The sequence below is a fragment of the Cupressus sempervirens genome, chromosome 7, assembly GCF_028749045.1.
Source record: "Cupressus sempervirens isolate cs-2001-9-10 chromosome 7, ASM2874904v1, whole genome shotgun sequence".
NCBI classification, from domain to species: domain Eukaryota; kingdom Viridiplantae; phylum Streptophyta; class Pinopsida; order Cupressales; family Cupressaceae; genus Cupressus; species Cupressus sempervirens.
This window is the reverse complement of record NC_143124.1, coordinates 855552686-855566300: the sequence shown is the minus strand read 5'-3', so window position 1 is coordinate 855566300 and position 13615 is coordinate 855552686.

Below are 13615 nucleotides of genomic sequence, written 5' to 3'. Positions count from 1 at the left end.
AATTGTAAAGTGAAGTTTTGTGGAGCATTTTCATGATGTAAGGAACCTATGGTGAACCTTAGATAGCAATTGAAGATTGGGAAAATGATCTTGAGAAGATAATTGATTTCAAAGCGAAACAAATAGCTTTTTTGATTTAGTCAAGTACACAATTAATGCAATTTCAAGTTGGGTAAAAGGAGAAAAAAACATAATTATTTTCATGTTACAAATTATTTTAGAAGACTAGAACATTTAGAAGAAATTTGTAAAGGCAAATTTGAGAAAAACCCTACTTCGAAAAAGGTATTTTTATCGCTAGACATGCAAAATTTGTTGGATAAATTTCTATTTGGTATAACTATGGATATGTCAGTAGTCCATAATGTTGAGAATGAAGATAGACCCAAAGTGAAGGTTTTTCCTATGAAAACCTTAGAGGAAAACCCTAATTCAGCTCTATCCATTACTTTGAACAATGTAGTCTACTTGGAAGATGTAGGAAGCTAATTGTTTAGTAAATTTGAGACTATTGGAAGTGAATTCATGAACAAGGAAATGGAAATTGTTTTCAATAAAGATATGTTAGTGAGTTCTAATTTTGATCATCTAAAGGACTTAGACCTATTCACATAGTATTTATATCGTGAACTAGATAATGATGAATGGACTCTGATAAAGTTGAGTAGAATTCATAATGGAAAAATTTGGATGGGAGATAATGTAGTTGATATTTCTATTGACCTTATAGATTAGGTTACTGGTCTTAGCAAGCAAAGCAAGCAAGGTAATATACCCATTGGAGAGAAGCTAGTTAAGAAGAAAGTTGAACTTAACACTAAAGCAATTCAAAATGGTAAGACAATGGTGATCAACCATCAAACAACATGATGTGAGATTTATAAGCAAAATCATTGCATGTTCTATTTGTGCAAGTTCTAAAATTGATGAGTCATTAGCAAGCTTCATTTATGTTGATTCTAAGATTTGAATTGAGAAGGAATAAGTGAATTTAAGTGAGATTTTGAGAGTGCAACTACTTGAGAATTTGGAAAGGATTAAGAGGACTAAGAATGGTGTATTTAGATTTAAGTCTCTGATTAATCACATCTTCTTCCATGTACTTAAGAGATTTCCATTTCTATCAGTTATTGATATTATGAGTAGTGAAAGATGATCTATGGACAATATAATAAATGTTTGCAGAAGACATCCTACAAAAAAAATCTTGGACAACAAAAAATTGATTATAAGGACATTTTAGAATGAGATGAAATAAAGATTCAATATTGCACCTATAATTGTTGATAGATTCAAGAATGATATATGTTTTATGGTTGATACAGATCAAACTTATATTGAAGTAGTAGAACCAAGGGAAACATTCCTAGAGCCCTTCGGTTATGATTTAAGTGATGATGTAGCTATTGGCTATATTGATTTAATATTGAAATCTAATATAGATCAAGCATCATATAGATTTGGAACTTATGAGGAGGTAACTTAGTCAATCTACTAGGCATCATTAGAGAAAGCATCACATAAGAAAATTTAGAAAATGATGAAGAAGCACTGAGTATGGCCAATATGATAGAAAGTGAGTCGCAAGCAGTAAGACAAATGATCTCTAGACTAGAACATATTGGCAAACAAGGTATTATGTATGTGGCACCCCTATCATTTGGTGAAGCATTCGATGTATCTATTGCTTAAACCCCTACAAAACAACGCATTCCATATGTTATTATATCAACAAAACAACCTAGTGAACCTAAGAGGAAGTTTGAAAGATTAATTAAAGTTGAGACTCACAAAGAAAATAGAGTCAAGAAACAAGCTATTGGACCTAGCAAAAGAAAGAAGGAATTGTTGACAATTATAGAATCCAGTGAGGAAAAAGTAAAAGAAGTCAAACAACTAGAAAAGGTTACTATTTCCAAGTATCCATTAGATAAGACAAGAAAACCATGGAAACTAAAGATAGAGAATATAAAAACAACCATTATCAACAAAGGAAACTTCGTACAGATGAATAAGTTTTATGATTTGTATAATGACATATAGAAAGAATAGATTGGTATCTCTACTATGAGATATATGATTACTAATAACTTGAGAATTGAGAGTATTAAAGGTTTGATGAATCAAAAGGTCTATGAAAAACTTATAGCTAAGAAGGCACCATATCATGATGAAGACATTGAACTTTGAAATTAAACGCTAAGAACTATATGCAAGATAGATGATGAAGACAAAATCAAAAAATTAATGAAGATACTAGCACCTTATTTGTGAAGTGAGATGAGGCCATTTTTGTTCATGGGAGGAGAAAAAAATGTTATAAGAAATAAAACTATAGTATCCATCAACCAAATGATGGGTGAGTTTAAGGTAGAACCTACTACTATAGAGAAAATTTTAAAAGAATTATTAAGTGGTGATACTATGCAAATTGATTAGACAAATGTCATTGTTAACATTGATGAAAATCCCTTCAATTAGCTTAAGCCCAATGCCAAATATATTCAGGACTAGTTAAGATTGATTAAAAAAGAAAAAAGATAGATAGAAGAGGAAAAGAAAAATATAGAGGAAGCCAAGCTAAAATTACTTGAGGAGGAGAAGAAGAAAGAAAAAAGAGCAAAGAAGAGGAGAAAGAAAAAGAAAAGAAGTAGAAAGGAGAAATGAACAAGAGAGAAGAGGAAAAGAGGTTTGAAGAAGAAAAGAAAGAATAGGAAAGGAAGGAAAAAGAATAAAGGAAAGAAAAAGAGGGAAAGAAAGAAGAAGATGGAAAATCAAGGGAAACAATATAGAAGAATATTAAGGAAGATGAGACTAAACCATCTAGCTCATCCACTCTAATATCTCTTGTAAACCTTACAAGTGATGATGATGATCAATCTATATTGATGTCATCCTTGACAAGATTGATTGGGAAAAATGGGAAAGTTAAGATCTTACATAGAGCATTAATGGAGGTGAGTAATAGTTTGCACAACACCCTCATAGCCAAACATACAAAGGTAGACCCTGAGCAGAGAGCCCAAGTAGTTGTAAAATCATTTGATGATGAATTTACAAATTTGTTGAATGTTGATGAGTCTAAGGCTCAAATTTCATAATATGCTACTCTTTTTAGCATCATTTGTCAGAATATTCAGAATGATTTGTTAAGTCATGATACTTGTATCAAGGAACTCTAGAAATGTCAACAAGCTGGAAGGTATTGTACATCAATTGTTCTTTATCTCATAAGTTGACTAAAGTGCTAGATAACATGATTCAAGGAAAATTGAGCAAGCTAGAAGCTCTAACAAGTTAAATACAACAACCCTCTTGCATGATTGATGAATTTGAAGGACAAATTGTGGATGTTCACTCTGACATTAGAAAAATACAATTTGAAAAAGAACAAATTTTGAAAAGACTATTAGAATTTAGAGAGTCTATTTCTCTAAAGACATCAGCTACTGAGAGACAGTTTGATGAATGTGTCAAGGCAAAGGATGCCTATTCAAATTTCACATACTCCAACCTTAATGCAGTTGAGATTGCATCATAAGCCTTATGCATAATGCTCACATCTGCCAAAGTAGCTAAGGATATGTGGGAGAAAGGTATGGACAGCCTAAAGAAATTTTTTGATGATTGCCTTAAAATCATATCAGCTTGAGGCAGCTAGATAGAAATTTTTGAAAACAATTTGGACCATAGACAACTTTTTTTTAATAATTTTTGATAGTTTTTGGACATTTCAACCTTTGTCATTGATGTCAAAGGAGAAGAAGTTGTAGAAGAAAAAATGTAGCAAGTATAAATCATATTGAAAGGACATCATATGTAATATGAGTTATATGTAATAGATGATAAGTATTGTAGGTTTTAAAATTTTTTGTTACTTAGGTAAATTTCCTTACTTTGTTGCCATCAATGCCAAATGGGGAGATTATTAAAAATTGGCTATAAGTAGTGATGTAATTTTTGTCATTAATGGCAATACATGATCTACATGTTGTAGAAAACCTTGGAGATAAGATACTTAGCTTTTGTTACTCAAAAAATTGTCTAAGTATGAAAATGGTTTACAACAATGTATTGTTTTATATGTAAAATATTTTTGACATCATACTATGACTAGAAAAGTTAGATGGAGACAATATACATGTTGGTGATGATTTTTGTAACCTTGAAAATTAGTACAGATAGTTTAGAAGATAGACATGTATGATCTATTAGTATAAATGTGTATAGAACAACAAAATTAAAGGTAAAGGAATTATTTTGTTTACAAAAGAATTACTTGACCAATAGGAAACCACATCCAAGATGTTTACCCTAAGTTGGAAAATTTTATTTTTGTCTTATCCAATCTATAAACAATTTTTGAAAAGGCATGGTACTTATGCGAAGGACATCTTACGATGTTAAGTGTTCTTTTGATGAAGAGAAAGAAACATGTGAACTTTTTGTGAATCAATATATGCAGCATTTTTGAGAACCTAATTTTGTGATCTAAGATCGAATTGAGGTTAGATATTAGCCAAGAAGAAATTATAAAATTTATACATTTTTATTTGAGGAACTTAAAGTTTAGTTACTTTTTTAGGAAGTGATCTCTTCTTGTAATTGAAATTGCATGTTTGGGATGTGAGCTCTTCTTGTATACATTTGTACTACAACTCTTAACAAGGTTGGAATCTCCTAACAAGGATTCAAAGTCTCGTAATAGTAACTCACATGTACTGAATGAGTTCATATACTCCTAATAGGATCCATCCTCTAACAAGGAACATTTATATTAATACATCTAGTGGGTATCATCCCCACTAGGGTTTTCCCTTAGCCATGGTTTCCCTAGTCAACAAAATATGGTGTTATGAGTTCTCTCTATGCATGATTATTTTTACTATTTAGAATTAATTGTTTACTTTCTTATGTATGGTTCAAAGTAATAATAATATCCACTTGGTAACAAAATTTTGTAGAATACTTATTTAGCTACCCCTCTTGATATTGCCTATTTCTAACAAATACATTCTTCTGTAGTCAATGAATAAGTAAGAAAGTGGTTGCAAAAAGTATATGACATTTATGGTAGAAGTCTTTCACTTTGAATCTTTTTTCTTCTTCTATCTCCTTCTATCTTCTCATAGCAACCCTTATGTCAACTTTTTCTAATCATCTTCTTGGGATGGTAAAGCCTTTATGTCTACTATAACTTCTCATATGGCTATATCTGTGTCTACATGAGGCCAAGAAGCATCCCTAACTACATTTAATTCTTCTATGCACTCACTCCACTTATAATTAGTAATAGCCTTTAATTCTCCTATGACCTTACTCATATCCAATTCTATTCTAAAAAGAAAATCAATCAAATCATAGGCAATAGCTACATCTATCTCATTATTGTAATAGGCTCCAAAACATGGATGCCTCAAAATATCCTCAAATGAGGAAGAACATTCCTACCATTCCTTGAAATTTCCATTACTATCTATAATATGAGGAACAAAATTTGCAATCCCCACAGCAATTGTTTTCATTTTCCCTTGAATTAATTGTTTTTTTCCTATGAAGAAACCATGTAATCAACTTACCTTATTGATCATTTTTTTTGTATTAATAATCATTACCTTGGGAAATACCTTTTTTTGGGGTAGCAGAGGGACCAAATTATCAAAAAATTATGCATAAGGACACAAAGTTGTGAATAGAGTTGATAAGAGGTCTAATGCATCTGAACACTTGAATTCATCTCCTTATAGGCTAATGTAACTACTATGTACAGTTTGTGAAACAACCTATAAGGAACCTACTTTGTGCATTAGGAAATTTTGAATTGTCCTAATTTCCACCTCCTTAGCATAATCCTACTCATCAATGTCCATCTGTTGGCCTTCTCCCACAATTGTTATGTTAGCTTCTATCTGGGCTTTATGGTTTTTCACTTCTATAACAGGCCTAGCCACAATTCTCTGGCTCCTTATTTCTTCCTCCATATTACCCACTCTCTTTCTAGGACATAAGTCCTCTTTAATTCTTCCTCATACTTCTTCCAAGCTTTAATAGATATATTGTATGTTGTATATAGTTGTTCCTACAATGAATCCATCTTGTTCTTCCCCATTAATGATATTGTATTCAATAGATTATGGATTTGGTTACTTGACATAGTAGTGAGATTCTAATATATTTCATTTCCCTAAGGGGACTCTTTTATTTCCATGAGTGCTGACTTATTGTCCTCTGGAGCCATGCTCCATATTATCATTGTCTCATACATCCTTCCAATGATGTGTTCCACAAAATCATACCTAACATTATGATTTGGATCTTGAATGTCCAATGCCATGATTGATATATATATATATATATATATATATATATATATATATATATATATATAGCCTAGTGCACTCATAGTGCCATCAACTCCTACCACCTTTTCAATCCCAAAGATGGTATGCTTGAAGTATTTTCAAAAGAACTCTAGTGGCATAAGCTCTCCAACCTTCTTAGGAAATTCTCCCTTATCCTTCCTTGAATTGGAAATGTGCCTCTTCATGACATTACCAATAAATAGACTCTTAAAGTTTTTGAATGTCTCATTCATTTTTGTATTCTCAAATTTCTTCATTAGAGGTCCTCCTAGGTCAAAAACCTCAACAAAAGTCTCCCTATCCAATCTGCATAGAGTACTCATATCCTTTCTATCGAAATATTTGGTTGTTGAATTGTAGGACTTGATGAGTGCCTTCATTAGATCAATGTTAACAATCACCTCTAACATTATCAAATTTTCCATATTTCTAATCCATGGGTTAGAGATTGGTGACTTCTCAAACCTATTTTGATAAAAATACTAGAATAACTCATTCTTGTTAGCTTTAGGTAAAATGACATCTCTACAAAAGTAGTACACATCCTTGAAAACATGGGCATTCAAAGTCTAAACCTAGGAAGGCCCTGGCAGGAAATACACCCACTCTTTTGCATATAGGGTTCCCAACTTTGGTTTTGTCTATGCAGTAACCTACAAAGACTTTTCCATATCAACTTGGGCTACTCAAAGTCTTATCTCTAAATTATGAAAAAATTGTAACATAGAATATTGTTACATCAACTTATTAATATAGAGAAAATAACATAGGAGCATTTATGTCTCTTAATGTCAATGTTTATAAGAAATCTCAAAAATTGTAAAAGTGCAAATAAATGACATGTACAACTAGCCTTTCAATCTTTTTATGCTTTTTTGACAAGACATAACTTCGAAATCATAATGAGGCCCTCTTAATAGTCAGTTTTTTGCTCTAACATTTTATCCTCTCAAACCAACAACCTCCTTTGTTTTTCATTACACAATATTTTTTTGCCTTAGCACTTATAAACTTATCATTGGATGACCACAACATTACCTTCTTTCCATGGCTTCATAGTCTATCTCTTATCACTGGCCAATAGCCATGTGACTAAGTGCCCATAGGTTTTGACCCATTAATTAACTTCAATCTAGTAGTCGCTACCCCATGTTAAAATTTACACTTAACATTAGTGACTATGTGAATTCCCTTACTTCATGAAGTCACAACTTAACAAACTTTAATGCTTCTTAGATCTTTAATTCTATAACCTTGTGACTACCTCTTTTCTCATTAACTATAAAAGACCTTGTAGAGTTATATCTTGTCTTAACTATTAACAAATTGTCTTGCAAAAATGCAAATGAAGCATTATTTATTGACTTTTAACTTGATCACCACTTCATATCTTATCCTCATTGACTTTCCTTTAACATCATGACTGAGAAATCACGTATTCTTCTTTCATTTAGACTAGATTGCATGGTCATGATCTAATTACATCTTATAGTTACTAAACATATGATCATGTGATCAAGTATCTTTTAACTGCTCTTGCCAGGTTGCAGTCTGGTTTGATTTCCTTCATCTTAACATTGTGATTGTGTGATTACACTAATCTTCCTTTATGCTAACTATTTTGTTAGGTTACTAAATTGATAACCTCATCCCTTTTGACAACATCACTGGGCAAATGAACATTTTATGCAATTCATAGCTATGATCATTGGGTTGCAACGTACTCCTCTTACTTCTTAGCTAACATCACAACTATGTGATTTAACTTCCGTTTAACCCTTTCATGTGGTCATGGTTTGAGAGTATTTAACTTAACTATGTGACTAAGTGAACAAAACACCTTTTAAATTTATAACTCCCTCTGATGGAAAAAATAAATTGAATGAGTATTATCTACTTTTATTTGATCAACATTCCTTTGAAATGTGAGCCCACCTACCATGTGTTAAGCTTTTCATGGTCTAACTCTACATCTTGGTCCCATCATGCCACATGGAAATTCACCACAACCTCATAGCCCTAACCCATGATTATTCATTAACTCCTATGAACATGTGACCAACTATAATTTTCTACTTCAAAATCAAACCTAGGGTCATCCTTAACTCTAAATGATCATGCGACTTTAGATTATTAATAGGATTCTAACCATGTTCATATAGTTGGGACTAACCTTCAAGATTTATAATATGATGCCCCCACCGTGTGATAAATCCATTTGCCTAGTCACTGTCAAAACTTAGCATATCTTTTTATTTAGGTGACCACATGACTAAGTCTATCATTGACTACTTCGCTCAGTTATAGTTTAAGAAGATACTAAGTGCTTAACTCTTATGACTCTATGGCCAAAGGAAAATAGCTACTTCGTTGGGTTGCAAAATTTGATACTATGGTTTGATGAAGAGCTTTGACCTTGAGACTAACCATAGTTGTAGAAGTTGATGAAATCCAACTCCACAGCTCACCAAGATCACCTGCATGCAAATAGCTTGCTAAAGAGAAATCGGAGGGGCAAGAGAAAATATTTCACAATAAGAAAATGAAATTTCTATGTGAATGAATGATTTTACAATGAGGGAGAGACTAAATTAAATGCCTCAAGGAAGCTTGTAGAACAAGCTGGAAGATGGTAGAAGATAAGGTTGACAACTAAGTACTCTTCCACAAAAAGGTGGAACATGCTAGAAGGGAACAAACTCTCATGTTATCAACAACTCATCACTAAAACTATTAACTACATGCATTTAACTAAGTAAACTTAAGTAAAAGAATAAATAATTAATAAATAATTATTTACTCTAACACCCCCCCTTAAGTGCAACTTAGGGGAATGCCTTAAGCTTACAAAAAACTAAGAGAAAATGTAGAATGGGTCTCGGCAACAAGGCCATGTTAGGTACCCATGAACAATGAAAAGAAATGCAACCTTTGAAAATGGGGAAAGAGGGAAAACTTTGTTGGAAATGTAGATGGAGTAACTAAGAGGGGGGGGGGGGGGGGGTGAATCAGTTACCACAAAAAAAATCCATTAATCCCTTAGATGTCAAACATGTTACTTACTGCTATCACTCGGTAAACATTCACAAAAATGTTGTAACTTGGTAGATTAACTTGTTACTAATCTTTAAGCATTCAAAATTATTAACATGCATGTAAAAGTAAATAACATGAACACAAGAGACACTAGATTTAATGTGGAAAACCAATATGGGAAAAACCACCAAGTAACTAGCTACCAATTTTCACTCTTTTGAAGTAAGCCCTGTTAGGAGCCAACCCTATTGAAGGTTACAAAACACATTGTTAGGTGTGACCCTGTTAGAGGATTTAATCACCCTGCTAGGAGTGGCCTTGCTAGAGGTCTTTAGAACAATTCAACTAAATTTTCCACCTTGTTAGAGGATTTAAAAAATGGTCATTAAACCAACTTTGTTAAGAGATTTAGGAAATATTGTTACCTGAATAACAATAAGTGACCTAAAGGAGATGCAATTGAACTTTGATGATAAAGATCCTTTCTTTGCTTCAATAGATCCTTGCTGATCGAATACAACTCTACTTCTCCTCAAGGATATCTGATCCTTCTTCAAAATTTTCTTGTACTACCTCTTCACACAATCAGTTCATTGTATACTCAATACTTCCAATTACAATTAACAACTTGACCTTTTATTTATACATTAAAAATTGTCAAGTCAGCTAAATTACAAGTTACATTTACTAATAAACCATACATCAGTCAGCTACAAATATTACATTAAACAAATAAACTTTATTTCCAAAAAAAATGAAATCCTTCATTGGCTGACCCTGCTCTGTAAACACTGCTCCAGAAACAATTTCCTAAGTTAACCATCTCAACTCGATTAACCTTGCAAATTCTATGAAATCCTTTGGCTACTAAGTGAACTTGGTAAGAATAGAATTTCCTTCACTGACCATGGGAGCTTGGTAAGAACTATTTTTTGCCACATTTTCCTTTGATGATTGAGTAAGCTCGGTAACAACTATCTGCACAAGGTAAAGTTTGAGAATGCTTGGTAGACACTATAAATCTTCTTTGCTAACCTTCTAAGCTTGGTAGACTCTATCTCTTTCCTTACTAACCAACTAAACTTGGTAGACTCTAACTGATAATTGATATGACATTTGTGTAACATCAAAGACAATACACGATTGAACATTTGTATCCAACAATCTCCCTCTTTGACATTAATGGAAACACAACATGTCATAGTATAATGAAATTTGAAAAGAAGTCTTTTCTGATAGAATGCTTCTCACGCTTGCATTTCATTCCACAAAACTACTCAAATAGGGTAATCTCCCTCTTTCATAGTAATCTCTCCCTCTTGCATACACTCTCTTTTCTTACAAATTTCAGAAAGATATGACAATAAAATCTCCCTCTTTGACAACACAACTCAAAATGAATTTCAATGTACCTTAGGTATTGATTCATGTGCAATGTCTTCATTACTTTTCTGCATAAACTAATAGATCTTCAATTCTATTCTTATTTATGCATCACTAAAACTTGTATTTTAGTGAGCTTCTAATAAGGGAATGACCCCTAACTTACTTCTTAGATACAAGAATGCATCCTTAAGTAAAGGCTTGGTAAATATGTCAGCAATTTATTTCTTTGTATGGACATATTCCAATCTAATCTCCTTATCCTATACCAATTCTCTGACAAAGTGATACTTTATAGCAATATGCTTGGTTTTTTAATACATCACTGGATTTTTGGATATGTTAATTGCACTTGTATTGTCACAAAATATGACAACTAGTTCTTTAATATCTACCTTCATGCCTTCCAATAATTATTTAAACCAAACAATGTTTGAATAGTTTACTGCTGCTGCAACATATATTGCTTCTACTATGGACTAGGATGTACAATTTTTTTTTTTACTTGTCCAAGAAACCAACCTCTTTCCAAGAAAGAAAGCTCCTCCACTTGTACTTTTTCTATCATCAACATTTCTTACCCAATCTGCATCAGTAAACACTTTTAAATCCAGATTTCCTCCAAGTTTATACCATAATCCATAATCTTCAATGTCTTTCAAATCTCTAATGATCCTTTTGATTGCCATCATGTGATTTTTTCTTGGTTTTGTTGAAAATCTTGCTACAATACCAATTGCAAGGGCAATATCAGGTCTTGTATGCACTATATACTATAACTTTCCAATCTTAGATCTATATAATGTCTAATCCACTTTCTTTGATTCATCATCCTTGGTAAGTTTCAATCTAGTACACATAGGAGTCCCAACTAGTTTGTAGTCTTTCATACCAAACTTTTTCAGTATCTCCTTGATGTATTTAGTGCAACCAATCCCATGACCTCATCCATTTTATTCCTATCCTAAAGAATCTCAAAAGGGAATGTTAGAGTAGGTTTGTTCTCATCCAAACATGACCATAAGCCTCTTGACATGAGAAGCCTAGTCATTTATGCCTTCCAAGTGTGATAGTTGTACGACAATAGCCAGGTCACAGAAGGATCTGACATTGAGAGAACCAGATGGAAGCAAAAGGGTCTATTCTGAAGTAAATTATAGGAAAGAAAATGCTCCCCCCAAAAGGAAAAAGAGATCAATTAACCCCCCCAATGTATGATTTGGGCACTCTATACTTAGTGTGACTACAATAGCCAATTTAGGGCCTATTTCTAAAAGTAGTATTTTTATCCATAGAACTTATAATCTAATTGTAGATCTAGAAAGTAGACAAAAAAAAAACACTTTCAAAAAAAATGGAACCTGATATTGTGTCTAGATGAGCCCATACAAAGTATTTAAAGTGGAAAATCTTGGGACTTGTGAGTTGCAAAAAAATTCAAGAACATAGATCTCAAACCACCTACACCAATGTGTAGGTCATGAAATTCTACCCCAAAACAAAAAAATTTCTCGAAAAAATGAGTAAGTATGAGGGAGATATTTCTATTTGAAAATCACCTCTATAGTTATTTTTTTGAATTTATGTCATCGCACCTTCAAAAAATAAAGAAAAAAGCCCAAAAAATATCAGATCTATTATGTCAAACTTTCTTTCTCCTTTTTTTCCAAATACTAAAAAAATGCTCTTCCTTCCGATTGAAGAAAAAAGCATAAACAAACTAGGATTTGTGTCTCTGAATCATGGCTTCAAAATCCTTCAGACCAAGAAGCAATAGGGAGGCTCTAATACCATGTAGGAGTTGATGAAATCCAACTCCACGGCTCAACAAGATCACCTATATGCAAATAGCTTATTGAAGAGAAATTAAAGGAGCAAGAGAAAATATTTCACAATAGGAAAATGATATTGCTATGTGAATGAATGATTTTACAATGAGGGAGAGATTGAATATAAATTCCTCAAGGAAGCTTGTAGAAAAAGCTGGAAGATGGTAGGAGATAAAGTTGACAACTAAGCACTCTTCCACAAAAAGGTGGAACATGCTAGAAGGGAACAAACTCTTGTGTTGTCAACAATTCATCACTACAACTATTAACTACATGCATTTAACTAAGTAAACTTAAGTAAAAGAATAAATAATTAGTAAATAATTATTTACTCTAATAGTAGTAGCCTATTCATACACCCAAAATTTCATGAGCTTCCATCCAAACAAAAAAGGTTAAAGTAAAGCACTAACCTTAGAGGAATTTGAAAGTTTAAAAATGTAAACAAGCATGGGCTTAAAAAAAGGGTTTTCTAGCGTAAAGCATTTTTATGAAAATTTAGGGAAAACCTAGGTGCTAGGCATGGGTAAAATTTATCAAAATGAGGGTTTCCCTATAGGACTAAAAAAAAGATGAAACAAACCTTACTTGCTCAATCATAATTTAGAACATTTTAACAAATTGTTTTATAGAAATTAGACATAGTGGAAATGAGGGTTAATAGTGGCTCTATTTGGGGATGATGGATAACCTTTATCCATGCAAGAATGTTGAATTTATGGAAAAATTAGATCACATATATGACAAAAATTTGAGATTGTACATGGATATATACATATATACAAAAACAAAATATGCATAGGAATTTTAAAAATACAAAGATATACAAACCTGTCTATTGTTCATGGAAGATAAATACTTTTAACAAAAATATTTCTTCAAGAATTGTTTGTGAACTAGAAATTCAAGAAAGTTTTGTGGTAGCTCTTTAATTAAGTATGAATCCTCACCTCAAGTGGAATCAACTAGATAGGGGCCAAGCCATAGAGGATCAAATTTTCCATG